The 10,360-nt window shown below is 35.7% G+C and overlaps 1 pseudogene; it reads right to left on the bottom strand.

Annotated features, from left to right (window-relative positions):
- Nucleotides 1-2,872: 2,872 nt before the first annotated feature.
- Nucleotides 2,873-2,992, bottom strand: LOC112484070 (annotated as a pseudogene).
- Between the last annotated feature and the right edge of the window lie 7,368 nt (nt 2,993-10,360).

Genomic DNA, 10,360 nt, shown 5'->3' with positions numbered 1-10,360 from the left:
TCATTATAGTTGTTGCTTCTCTTTATCATAGTCCTTTGCACAGTTTTACAATTACCTGTGATGTCCTTGTATACCTATTATGCCAGAGATCATTGTGACATTATCTATCAATACTGAGCATAAAAGGTCTTCAACACATTATTAATGAATAAAATAATTGATTCCCAGTGGCAGGTCATTGGGAGTGCAAAGAGCCTTCTCCTAACTCCCTTCTTAGAAACATAGGATTGAAGCAAGGCCACCCACAGCCTTTGATCCTTCGGTTTAATAGACTGGTTCCTCAGTAACAAAACATCCCAAATATGCCATATTTGGAAGAGCATGTTTCTCAGACATATGGGCTTCTATGAGCAACAGTCACAAGCTAGTATTTTTCGATGAGTCATAAATGGCTCCAGCACCAACCAGTTCCAGAAGAATGGCTTTAATTCATGAAAGAATACATTCCATCAGAGAAGATACATATTTCTGAAGAAGAACACAATTTCTTGGGAAAACACAGTCTCTCTCTATAAATGTATAGAATAAAGCAGAATTGCATTAGCATCCAACAGCTAGATTTGTTTTCACTCCTTTGCAAGTGTAATTTGTCACCTAGTAAGCCCTTTATTTTTATTTGGGAAATTGAATACTTGTAACTAACCCAATGAAACTGTGCTTTGTAAAAGTTGGCCTCCTACAAATCAATTTCACTTTCTCCTCTCTAGTGGTGCCATAGCTCATCCTAGCAAGACAGTGAGTTGGCAATTGTTTTCTAAACTCCTGCAGGGTTCTCAGAAGCACATTAAATGATGGATGGCTAGAAAGCTGATGACTGAGGATGGGGAGGGGTGTGTCTACTGTTAGTCCAGTCACAATTTTATTGAAGCTGGCAGAAGAACTATTGTCATTCCTGAAGTCCAATAATTCTTTTATGAAAATAAACATTTCTATAAACTAATTTGTTGTTATAACCAAGCTAAATGCTAATAACAAAACTAAAATTCAAACTTGGAATTTTACCTTTTGTTTATGATAATAAGGGGATTAAATATATTTTGTAAAGGTTTACTATGCACTATGTTCTTTGCGTGTTATGTTTTTTTCATTCTTTTTAAAAAAAAAGTTGGATGGAGAGGTGAATTCAGTCTGGTACAGGAAAAATCAAAATTATCTTATTTGTTTAATAGACATATTCTATACTTTTTAAAATTAATATTTAAGAATATTTATCAAAGCAATAAATTATGTACTTTACAAAGACTAAAATATTTTCAAAAGAGGGAGTAGTCCCTTTTTATACCCTAGATGATCATTCTTGGAAAGGCAATCACAGTTTAACACTCTTGTTTTTTTTTGTTTTTTTTTAATTTGGATTGTTTTATGGTCGTAAGTGTTTTCTTTTTACTTGTAAAAGATAAAAATTTATATATTTTTTTCACACACAAACACACAGAGATTTACATACATCCTCTAATTATGACTTTCGTAGTATAATTTTATCACAATCATACCTAAAACACTATAATAGTTCCCTAGTATACCTACATTAAATACATTAACAGCACACCAAACTTTCTCTATACCATTACCTAAAGTTGCATTCATAACATGTAATTCTATAGTTATATAACTACTGTACCCAGTTGAGCCAGTAGTATGCACACTGTGATTACATTTTGGTTTTGTATGATTTTTTGTTTTATTGGAGTTAATAATTGCCTCTTTACAATTTGCTCAGATTTTAAAGTACCTACCACTAAATTAGCCTGAATTTTCAATAGAACCACACTCCTTTCTACTGTGAAAAAAAAAAACACTACTTTTTAATAAGTTCTAGCTATTTAAACTTTAATGTACCGTTCTCGAGTTCTCTGTGTTCTAGCTCCTATCCGAATTGGTTGTTTCCTAGACCTTTCATCTGTCATCTTGAGAGTTTTCATCTCAATAATCACATGGTTCCATTTTCTTCTTTCCTTCATTGTGTCTAAGTTTTCTTGAGTTTTTTTTTTTATCTTTCTCTTTCTTAGTTTACTCTGCAATTTGGGGGAGCATATCATCCAATAGATTCTTGGGGCAAAACATTTTTTATATCAAATAACATTTATAGATAATTTTCATATAGGTGTTCAGGTTGCAAGAAGAAACATTAATAGAGAATAAGGCCAGAAAGATGAAGAGAAGCCAGATCATTTAGAACCTTCTGGGCCTTGGTAAGAAGTCTGAAATTTATTCTAAGTGAGATGGAAAGCCATTGGACAGTAGTGAGTAACAAAATGTCAAGATGTAATTTAATTATTTTTTTAAAGATTTTTCAGCCAGCATGTCAAGACTAGACTCTAGGGGGATCAGAGGTAAAGGAGAAAGGCCATTGAACATGATTGAAATAATCCAGGTTTGTGTCTTAAACTTGTCAGTAATGGAGGAGGAGATATAAAAATATGGTATAAATAATGATGCCATTTGCTGATACAAAGAAGACTGGAAAAGAAATAGGTTCGTGGGGAATAAATGGCTAAAAGTCAGAAGACTTCTTTTAGTACATGTTACTTATGGGAAGAGCTGTCAAGTGGCAACTTTGATAACTGAATCTCGGATTTAGGGAAATTAGACATGATATTTAAATCTATGGGATTCGATGTGATTATCCAGAATAAACGTTGTAGAACCACAGCCTGTGGGCTGAATTTCACTGCTGCCTGTTTTTGTAAATAAGGTTTTGTTGGAGCACAACTGCACTCAGTTTTTATGTAATATCTGTGGCTACTTTTGTGTTACACTGGCAGAGTTGAATAGTTGCAACAGAGACCATATGGACCCAAAGCCTAAAATATTTACTATAAGGCCTTTTATTGAAAAACCTTGCCAACTTCTTTTTTTTTTTTTTTTCTAACACCTACTGCACCTGGTCTTCTTAGGTGGTCTCCCATCCAAGTGCTAACCAGGCCTGACCCTGCTTAGCTTCCAAGATCAGATGAGATCAGGCATGTTCAGGGTTGGCATGGTTGTAAGACAAACTTGCCAACTACTCACCTAGGGAATGAGTATAGGTAAAGAAGAAAAGAAGGTCATGGATGAACTCTGGGATTTCCTAACATTTAAAGATTGGGAAGATGAGGGTTGTCCAACAATAAACAGTGAGAAAAAGCAGTCAATAAGGAGAGGAAAACCCATAAGTGAGATGTCTTAGAAATCAAGCAAAGATAGTGTCTTAAGAAAAAGGGAGATATTCAACTTTGACTGATGTTGCGGAGGGGTGAACTAAGATGAGGATTGAGATTTGCTTACCGGGTTTGGCAAGATGAATTGTAGTAACCTTGACAAGAACAATTTATATGGAGTGTTAGTGACAAAGTCTAATTGGAATGGGTCCAAGAAAGAATGAAAGATGAAGAAGTGAAAATAGTAGATGTGTGTGTTAAGAACACAAAATGAGATCTACACTCTTTAATAAACATTTAAGTATACAATACAGTGTTGTTAACCATTGGCAGAAGGTTGGTATAAAATGGGGGTAGCTCCTACAGAAAACTGTATGGAGTTTCCTCCAATATTTAAACATAGAAATATTATATGACCCAGCCACCCTACTTCTGAGTATTTACCCCCAAAAATTGAAATCTGAATCTCAAAGAGATTTTTATACTCTCACATTCATTGCTACACTATTCACAATAGGGAAGACTTGGAAACAACCTAAGTGTTCATGGAAGGATTAATGGATAAAGAATTTAAATAATCTTTTTGAGTTTTGATGTAAAGGCAAGCAGGAAAATGGGGTGATAACTGAAAGGAAACAAGAGGTCAAAGAAGGTGGAAGAGGTTGGTTTACCAGGAAGCCGACTTTGAGATGAAGCTTGGCACGCAGAATGTTTACTAAGGTCATACTTTCCGAATCAACATCCTTGGAGGAAAAGACAAGATTAAACAGAGGGAGAAATTAGCTGAGATGAAGTCCAACAAAAATTTCAACTCCAGAGAGAGCTTTGAAGCTGAGATGATCCTTCAGAGGTGTTTGTTGGTGAAGGGAGGAAGTTGGGCCTATTTATACCCTCATTGATTAGCCATTGGATGAGGGTTCCTCAGAAAGTGAGGACACACTGTTCTGTAAGGTGGCCCTTCTCTGCAAAAGCAATTCCTTAAGGAGCATGGCTACTTAATGCTGTTGGTCAGCAGCATTCCCGACAATTGAAAGAACGAGTCTTGCATTCTCAAAGGAATCTGAATGGCAAACTAGAACTCTTTTCAGAAAGAGCTTTAAAATGTGAAACTCCCTACTTTGTGTTTTTCAATCTCTTCAGTGCCTCTCCCAGATTGCCCTTCAAAGTTCTGAAAACCATGAACTTCATCTTGTGACTAGACACCAATTGGTCTCTGTCTTATGCTTTATCAAAAAGGATGAGAAGTAAAATCTATTTTACTAGCCCGATTTGTCTCTCCCATTAAATGACATTAACTGACCATTAGCTTTTACTTAAAGAATTAAGGATTATTGTTTTAATCCACAGGTGCTTCCCAAAGACTGCTGGCCCTCCTCTATAAAAATCTAACCTAAAAGAGATTAAGTATAACGTGAAATTAATGGCTGGTACCCTTGGCCTTGGGGAATAGTGTTGAGTTAAAAACTAAATTAGGAAGGAATCTTCATATCATTTAACGTCTTTTCTTAAAGTTTCTATTATGTTCCCTTTATCTAGTAAATGTCTCCTATTTGTGAATTCTTTATCAATTTGGAATCGTAGACAGAAAGAAATTTATCAAGCTTCAAATCCGAACATCTCCTCAGTAAAATGACACCTTCTATAAATGATTTGGCTGGTGCTATCCATCTCTGCTTGCAGGCACCAAAGAGTAAGGACCTTATAGCAAATGTTTTCTAGTATTGAGTAAAAACGATTCTCCCTAAAATGTCCATTCTCCAGTTCCATTTCTACAGTGTAGGTATAATTTCTCTTCTGAAGGAGAGGCTTTTAGAGAGCTATAGAAGTTTCATTCCTTTTTCCTACCTTTTTACCTACCTACCCTAAATACTTCTCTTCTGCCAACTAAATATGCCCTCCATATCCATTTTTTTTTTAAATTTTTATTTTTTAATTAGAGTTGACATTCAATATTATTTTATATTAGTTTCAGGTGTACAGCATAGTGGTTAGACATTTATATAATTTACCAAGTGCTCACCCCGATTAGTCTAATACCCACCTGGCCCTATACATAGTTATTACAATTTTATTGACTATATTCCCTGTACTATACTTTACATCCCTGTGACTATTTTGTAACTACCAATTTGTACTTCTTAAATCCTTCACTTTTTTTATCCAACTCCCCAACCCCATTTACATCTGGCAACCATCAGTTTTCTATGTATCTATGTGTCTGTTTTTGTTTTGTTTGTGATTTTATTCTTTAGATTGCACATATAAATGAAATCATATGGTATTTGTCTTTCTCTGTCTGACTTATTTCACTTAGCATAATACTCTCTAGGTCTAACCATGTCATCACAAATGGCAAGATTTCATTTTTAATAGCTGAGTGATATTCCATTGTGTATATGTATCATTTCTCCTTTAGACAGTCATCTGTTCATGGGCACTTGGGTCACTTCCATATCTTAGCTATTGTAAACAGCGTTGCAGTGAACACAGGGGTACACATATCTTTTCAAATTAGTGTTTTAGTTTTCTTTGGATAAATACCCAAAAATGAAATTGCTATGTCATAAGGTAGTTTTATTTTTTATTTTTGGGGGACACTCTAAACTGTTTTCCATATTTGGTGTACCAGTTTGCAATCCCACCAATAGTACATGAGGATTTCCTTTTCTCCACATCCTCACCAACATTTGATTTTTGATTTATTGATGATGGCCATTCTGACAGGTCTGAGGTGACATCTCATTGTGGTTTTAATTTGCATTTCTCTGATAATTAGTGACATTGAGCATCTTTTCATATGTCTATTGGCCATCTGAATGTCCTCTTTGGAGAAATGCCTATTCAGGTCCTCTTCCCATTTCATATTAATTCAATTTAGTCAGCAATCCTGTATTAAGTTACCTGTGTTAGGTCAGACACAGGGCTAAATTCTTGGGATGAGTATGCACCTAAACTCCAAGAAATAATTCCTAGTATTCTCATTATCTCAGTTGTTCTTCTGTGCTATTTATAACTAAAGATGGGGTGCTTCCTCTTGGTTAAGAATTCATTTCTCCCTGCTCTTTTTTTCTCAACCTCAATTCTCTCCATAGAAAATCTGAGCTAACAGACACCATTTACAGAATACTTACCTTGTGATAGGTACTACACTAAGCCCTTTACAATCATTCTCTCATTTAATATTTATAAGAAACCTAAAAGTAAATATTTTAATTATCTCAATTTCACAAGTGAGGAAAGTAAGTCTTTGAAAGCTTAGGCAACTTGCCCAAGGTCTTAGCTAACAGGCGATGGAGACAAGAATCAATCTCACATCTGTCTGACTCCAGAACCTGTGCTCTTAACCACTAGACTATATTTATTTCTATTACTATGGCTCTAAATAGCATCCAAATGCCAATCATTCCCCAAATTATCTTTATTGGGGACACAATTCAACCCAAACATTTTCATTGGAGGCTGGAAGTCTGAAATCATGGTACTGGCAGAGTTGTGCTTCCTCAGAAGGCTCTAGGGGAAGATCCTTCATTGTTGCTTCCAGTTTCTGATAGCCCTAGGTGTTCTTGGGATGGGGGACACAATTCAACCCAAACAGTGAAAATGGGTTGAATTGTGTCCCCAATAAAGATATGTCCAAGCTCTAACTCCTACTACCTGAGAACTTGAATTTCTTTGGAAATGAGATTGTTGAAGATGTAATTAGTTAAAGTGATGTCATACTGGAGTGTAGTGGACCCTTAATCCACTATGACTGGTGTTCTTATAAGAATAGGGAACTTTGGACGTAGACAGAGAGAAGATAGCCATGAGAAAGAAAGAGGCAGAGATTGTTCTATGGCTGCCAGCCACAGAACACCTAGGGCTATCAGAAACTGGAAGCAACATTGAAGGATCTTCCCCTAGAGCCTTTTGAGGAAGCACAACTCTGCCAGTACCTTGATTTCAGACTTCCAGCCTCCAGAACTATAAAGCAATTAAAGCCTGTAGTTTTAATCCACCCATTTTGTAGTATTTTTTTTTTTTATGGCAGTGCTGGGAAATGAATAGAAACCCTCAGACTTTTATTCCAGTCTTCAGACTCACACTTCCAACTGTTCCTCAACATCTTTCTTTGATGATCTCCTAGGCAGATACTATATGATATGACTTCATGACTTTTCCTGCCCTCTTTTTTAAAATTAAATAAATTTGACATGTAACATTGTACAAGTTTAAGATGTACAACCTATTACTTTGATATTTTTATATATTGTAATATGATTGCAGATGTAGTGATATTTATTATATTATGCAATTATAGTACAATATTATTGACTATATTTATTATATTATGTATTATATCTCCATGGCTTTTTTACTTCTTATTACTAGTCTGTATTCTTAAACACCATCACTCTTTATCTGCTCACCCCTACTTTCTGGTAACTATCATTTTGCTGGGATTTTTAAAGGTTTAACTTTTTTAGATGCCACATGTGACATCATATAGTACTTGTCTTTTCTCTGTCTGACTTATCTCGCTTAGCATAATATGTTCAAGGTCCATTCATTTTTGTCACAAATAGGAAGATATCCTCCTTTCTTATGGCCAAATAATGTATAAGTACCACATCTGTATATGTACCACATCTTTTCCATACTGTATAAGTACCACATCTTTTTTATCCATTCACTCATTGATTGGTATTTGGGTTGTTTCCATATATTGGCTATTGTAAATAATGCCGTAATAAGTATAGGAGTGCATATAACTCCTCAAAATTCTGTGTTTTTTTTCTTTATTGCTGTATAGAAGCTTTTGAGATTGATATAGTTGCATTTGTTAATTTTTGCTTTTGGTCTTTTGTGATTTTGGTGTCATGTCCAAAATGTCATTTCTAAGACGAATATTGATAAGCTTCTTCCAGTGTTTTCTTCTAGAAGTCTTACAGTACCATATCCTATATGTAATATTATATACATTATATCATTTCAAGTTAATTTTTGTGACTGGTGTGAGATAGGGGTCCATTTTCACCATTCTGCATGTGTTTCTCTAGCTTTCCCAGAACCATTTGTTGAAGAAACTATCCCTTTCTCATTAATTATTCTCGGCTCCCTTGTTGAACATTTGTTGACTGTATATGATGGGATTTAATTATTGACTTTCTATTCTGTTCCATTAGTCTATGTCTCTATGTTTGTGCCAGTACCATACTGTTTTCATTACTGTGGTTTTTAGTATAGTTTGAAATCTAGAAGCTTGATAACTTTGGCTTTCTCCTTTTTACTCAGGATCACTTTGACTACTCAGGGTCTTTTGTGGTTCACAAATTTTAGAATTTTTTTTCTATATTTGTGAAGAATGGCTTTGATATTTTTATGGGGATTGCACTGAACTACAAATGGCTTTGAGTAGTATGCCTTGCCTACCCCTCTTGATTATGCTCACCTTTTACCACTGTTTCTACTCAGTACTTGGTGCCCACATTCACAGTTATACCTGGAATGTTGTTGTTTACTTTTCATTCATTTTTAAACATTTATTGTGTGCCTGCTGGATGCCAGACACTGGGATATATGGTGAGGACAAAAAAGAAAACATTTAAAGTAGCTATTACTAAGCTAATGCCTATTATAAGCATGGTACTCTGCTAAGTGCCTCACATGTAGTACCTCATGCATTCCACACAACAGCCCCATGATGTAAGACTAGTAATACATTCGTTTAATAGGTGAGGAAACAGGCACAGAGAAGTTGCCTAACTTGCATAGAATCACACAGCTGGCCAGTAGCAGGACTGAGAATTGAACCCAAGCATTCTGGCTCCAGAGTTTGTGTACTTAATGGCTGAGCAGTTCTGTCTCTTGGGAGGAAATAGCTCCTGCTTTCAGAGACAATACAGAATTTTAAAGGATCTAAAATATTAAAGAAATAATTACATGAATGAAAATAATTTAATAAACCCTGATAAGCAATATGAAAGGAAATTAAACAGCATTAGGAGAGAGGCCGAAAGATCAGTTTTCCCTGGAGAAGAGATACTTTGGCAAAGATTCGACAAAGGAGTAACATTTTGCCAGGTAAAGATTGCGGAGAAGGGAATTTCAAGGCATAGGAAACAACATATATATGGCCTCATGATGGAATCAGACCACACATTACATTGTCCCTCATGCCACGAGTCCAGTTGATCGCTGAGTGCTGTTGAATTCATTTCCTAGATATTTCTCCATATCTCTACCTTTGAATACATTTCTTAAATATTTCTCAATCTCTCTACTTGACCATTGTCACTTCTAGATAACTGTAATGGTCTCTTAACTGCTCTCTCTGCCTGGTTCCCCTGTCATAATGTCACACAACAGTCATTATTGTCATTTAAATTAAAATGTGATTGGTTCTCTCTACTGCTGAAAACTCTTTAGCAGTTACCCCTTGCTTTCAGAATAGATTCCCAAATATTTGCCATTTGAAACCACTTTTATACCAAATTATTCAGAAGATTATTATGGTGGCTCTATCAATTACAGAATTTTGCCCTCTAGACTACTGGGTGAGTATGAGATCAGGAAGTGGTCAGTCATTGTACCCCATCTCCTTAGGCACAATGACTAGTCTAAAACACCAGTTTACAAACTTTAATGTGCATCAGAATCACCTGGAGGGCTTGTGGAACTATAGATTGCTGGGCCTCACCTCAGAGTTTCGGATTCCATCTGCTTAGGATGGGACCCTAGAATTTTAATTCCTAGCAACTTTCAAAGTGATGTTGCTGCTGACACTGATTCATTGATGCTGAAGATCAAGTGTAGGCCAGAGACAAGACACAGAAGTTTACATGTACATGTACTCAACAGAGGGGAGAAAAGTCTCCTTCTTTTGGAATTTATTGCTAGGAAGACGTTTGGAGCCATCAATGGCCAAAACCTCTCAACCCCTAACACCTGGAAAGAGTCTTTCTGCAGGATGAGATGTGGCCAAAATAAAGAAGAAAATAGACTTGAGAGTTAAGAAGAGTCTGTGCAGAATTTTAGTCCCTGGATCTAATTATTACCCAGACTACTGTTACTCCTATTTTTTTTTAAATATGAGCAAATTATAACCCTTGATATCCACTCCCCATTCCTCACCTCTGTTTCATGCATATTTTCTTATTCAAATGAGAGTTAGGGTACTTTTCTTAATCACTTAAAATAGGTTGGCTCTGATTTTAAATGCATGGCACATAGCAGGTGCT

This window comes from Pteropus alecto, unplaced genomic scaffold, assembly GCF_000325575.1.
Source record: "Pteropus alecto unplaced genomic scaffold, ASM32557v1 scaffold226, whole genome shotgun sequence".
In the NCBI taxonomy this organism is placed as follows: Eukaryota; Metazoa; Chordata; class Mammalia; order Chiroptera; family Pteropodidae; genus Pteropus; species Pteropus alecto.
Note: the sequence above shows the minus strand (reverse complement) of the source record. Positions and strands in the feature narration are given on the sequence as shown.